The sequence below is a fragment of the Linderina pennispora genome (genome assembly GCF_002104995.1).
Source record: "Linderina pennispora strain ATCC 12442 chromosome Unknown DL89scaffold_192, whole genome shotgun sequence".
Taxonomy (NCBI): Eukaryota; Fungi; Kickxellomycota; class Kickxellomycetes; order Kickxellales; family Kickxellaceae; genus Linderina; species Linderina pennispora.
Window position 1 is genome coordinate 9,350 of NW_024468440.1, and position 4,376 is coordinate 13,725.

Consider the following 4,376-nt stretch of genomic DNA (forward strand, 5'->3'; position numbering starts at 1 on the left):
CTCGGGGATGGCGGTGCGTCTGGCGCGTTTGATTGTGCAAGAGATTGCGCGTGAACGCGATGGCGCGACAGTTGACCGCGCGATGTTGCGTGTGCTGACACAAATGCTGGTCGACCTCAATTTGTACTCGCAGTATCTGGTGCCAAGGCTCATTGAGGCTACGCGCGAGCACTATGAGCGCGAGAGCCGCCGGATGGTTGGCAGACTGGTGCCCGTGCAGCCTGCAGGCGCACAGAACCAGATGGACGTGCCGCTGTACCTGGATCATGTAAAGCGCCGGCTGGCAGAGGAGACAGATCGCACAGCTCAGTACCTGAGCGCCAGCACCAAGAGCACACTGCTGGCAACGGCCGTGGGCGAACTGATCGAAAAACACACAGACCACCTGCTGGCCACAAGCTTTGACGATATGCTGGCGCAGGATTGCGTAGCCGATCTGGGCAACCTTTACACGCTGCTGGAGTCGGTGGCTCGGCTGGACACGCTCAAGCGACACTGGGCCGGGTACATCAAAAGGACAGGCATGGCGCTGGTGCAGCAGCCAGACTTGGACGTGGCTTTGGTCACCGAGCTGCTGGCACTGAAGCAGCGCCTGGACAACGTGCTTGCGCAGTCGTTTGCTGGTAGCGAGTCCCTGGCACATGCGCTGCGTGAGGCCTTCGAGGAGTTCATCAATGCGCGACGCAACAGGCCGACGCAGCTGATAGCCAAGTTTGTCGATCAGTGCATGCGTACCGGCAGCCGGATGGCGCCTGACCAGGCCCTGGATGCACTGCTGGACCGGGTCATGGTGCTGTTCCGGTTCATCCAGGGCAAGGACATGTTCGAGGCCTTCTACAAGCGTGACCTGGCCAAGCGTCTGTTGACAAACAAGAGCGCGTCGAAGGATGCCGAGCGCGCTATGCTGCAGCGGCTCAAGCAAGAGTGCGGTGCTGGGTTCACAAACAAGCTCGAGGGCATGTTCCGCGACATCGAGGCGTCGGAGGACTTGGCGGGCAAGTTTGCCAGCAGTGCGTCGGCAGCAGGCATCGGCACCATGTCGTTCCATGCCAGCATTCTGGCCCACGCATTCTGGCCCACCTACGAGCCCATGGATCTTGTCGTGCCCAAGGCTGCCGAGGAAGCGCAGAATGCGTTCACCGAGTTCTATGGCGAGACGCACCAGGGGCGCAACCTGCAATGGCAGCCGATGCTGGGCACATGTCTGCTCAAAGTTGAATTCGACGAGGGCCCCAAGGAGCTAGCGCTCTCGGTGGTGCAGGGCACAGTGCTGTGTCTGTTCGGCGAAGCCGACGAGCTGTCGTATACCGAGATCCAGCAGAACACCAGTCTGGACGATGCCACGCTGCAGCGCACACTGCAGTCGCTGGCCTGTGGCAAGACGCGTGTCCTCACCAAAGAGCCAAAGGGGAAGAACGTAGACAGCACAGACAGGTTTATCTTCAACAAGGCGTTTTCCAGTCCGCAGGCTCGCATCAAGATCAGCCAGATCCAGACCAAGGGAGCCGAGAAGGAGACCAAGGATACCGAGGAGAGGGTCCAGTTTGACCGCATGTACAAGGTCGACGCTGCGATCGTACGCATCATGAAGGCGCGCCGCACGCTGAGCTACACCGACCTGCTGACCGAGATCATGGCTCAGCTCAAGTTCAACGCATCGGCCACCGAACTCAAGAAGCGCATCGACTCGCTGCTTGAGCGCGAGTTCCTGGAGCGTGACGACAACGACCAGTCGGTCTACAAGTATGTGGCATAAATGCCTAATATAATTAACCTCTTGCACCTATCAATTCACAAAATGAAGCAGCTAGTCGGTTGCCGGACAGCCCTGGGCGAAGATGTTATGTACGGCTTCAGTGATCTCGGGCAGCGAGGACCCTGTTGCAGCTGGGTTGTCCTGCTCTGGCTCCTTGCCCTTGCCAGCGTCGTTGACGAGCGGTGTGGTTTCGGTAGTGTCGGGTGTCACTGACTCCTTGTCCTCGTCCCAGTCGAATGAGATCAGCTGCACCTCCTTCTTGCCATCGCCACCGCTAGCGCTGCTGCTAGGCTGCAGGGAGCCGCCATCTCGCCCCTCGACATCCTGGGACGCTGCCTTGACAAACACAGCCAGCCCGTGCTCCCTGCGCTTCTGCTCGACAACAGCGACGCGATGCCGCACAATGTAGAAGCAGGTTTCGGCGCCCTTGAGAGCGTCATTCAGGTCAATGGTCTCGCTCAGATCCTGCACGTACTTGAGAATATCCTCGGGCGACTCTAGATGATCCATGATGACATCGGCATGGCGCTGCAGCACAGCCAGGGCAACGAACAGAACGAAGCGGTCGGTCAGGTAGTCCGTCCACAGCACCTCCCACAGACGCAGCACATCCTCGAAGCTGAACTCGCGCTTGAACCAAATCAGTAGCCAGCGGTAGCAGCAGAACATGTTCTCCGCGTCGTACTTTGCCAGGTGTTTGTGCAGCGGCGGGTTGGCGATCTCCACCAGCCGCGATATCGTGGTGAGCTCGTCTTGCATGCCGCTCTGGTCGCGCAGAAAGTGCGGGCGCATGCGCTGCATAAAGTGGGTGAACGCCCAGAAGGTCGTCGGCTCGTCCTGGAATACCGAATAAATCGGCGCCAGCAGATCCGACATGCCCTGCACGTAGCCAAGCTCTGCCTCGTCGTAGTAGTGGAACGTCATCAGAATATCCTTCATCTGCTCCAGACTGGCGCTGGATCCAGGTAGACCGGTCTCGGCCAGATTCGACTCGTCGTTGCCACCAAACGTCGAGTCCGTGGCGAACAGCGGCAGGGCACGGTCGGTGCGAAGGACATCCTTCTCGATACGGCTCTGCTGCTCGATATAGTCCTCGCCGTTCTTCAGCTGTGGGTCGCTCAGCCATTTGTCTTTCAGAATCCAGTACTGGTCAGCATTAGCCTTGTCGATGCTGGTGCGTTCCGCTTCAGTGCTCGACCAGGGGTGGATCTTCAGCAGGTACTTCCAGACCACAGGCCGGATATCCTCCTCGACGCCACCCGCAAAAATTGCGCGCCGCACAGTATCCGGGTCGGCCACCAGTCGACGCTCAGGGTTCGAAGAACCACCCTCAGCTGCCTCAAAGAAGCCAAACCACTGCTCCGCCGACAGCGCCGGCCTGGTGCGGATCGGTGCAGGAAGATTGGCAGTCTTGTCGGTGCTGACCACCTGGAAGCGGCCCAGGTCGCCCGACTCGGCCACCCACTCCTCCCAGATGCTGTGCGGCTGCATGTCTGTGCTAGCGCCACCCGCAGCCTTCTGCGACTCGCGTTGGCCATCCTCATGTTGCTGCTGGATTATGTGCTGTGCTGCCCACTTTGCGAGATAGATTCGAGCGCCTTCGTACTCCTTGGCCAGGCTGCCGGCTGCGCTAGCTCTGTCTCCGCCCAGTGACGGCGGCATGTAAGGAAGCACCTGGCGCGCCACCGGCGTCTCGACCAGGGAAGTAGCGGCGTCACGCACAGTGCGGGTAATACGCGCGAACCGCTCCAGGATACCCCACTGCAGCTCCTTAACTTGGCCCATCAGCGGATCCATGTTTCCATGCAATACCGAGTCCAACACGTCGGGCGTGCTACTGCCGCGCTCTTGCGACGCATCTCCGTGCGCTGCAGTCCGAGCTTCCGATGTCTGTCCTCCGTCAGCAGTAACATTACTGTCGGTAGACCGTCTGGGAAGCACGCCTGAGGCACTGGGCGACGTTGCCGTGCTGAGCGTCACATGTGGCGACTTGGACTGCCGCATAATGTACAGATTCGGGTCGCTTGGCGCCCGTGCAATATCGATGGCGTGTGCCAGCCATACCAGTAGCTCGTCGCCGCCCCAGTGCCGCGTCATGCCAAGCAGCGTGCTAGCACTCTCGTCGTCATGGAACCAAAGCGGCGCCAGCGAGCTGCCGTCACGCAGATTAAGTATCACTGACCCGTACCACTGTGTCAGCGACGGCGGGTGGATCAAAAGCGAGGCAAGCTCGCCAACAGGCTTGCAAAAGGCGTAGCTGGAGATTGACGTCATCTGCGGCCCTTGGCTCAGTGGGCCAGTTGATACCAGCACAGCGCTGTCGTCGTCCGACATCATGCTCAGAGATACGGGCTCGACAGGGTCCTTGGCTGTGGGTGCAAAGTTCGGGCACAGCTCAACTTGCACGTAGCTCTCGCGGTCGTGCTCGCTCAGCAGGGCTTCAGGTGTCCATGCAATGTAGTACTGGCTGTCGGGTCCTTGTACGATGCAGACGAATCCAGACACGCGGTCTTTCTTGTGCGCTGACCGGTAGATATATACTTTGCTCTTGGCATACACGAGCTGTACGCTCGACACTTCGCCCACGATGCAGTAGTCCGAGAACTCGGACACCGTCAGG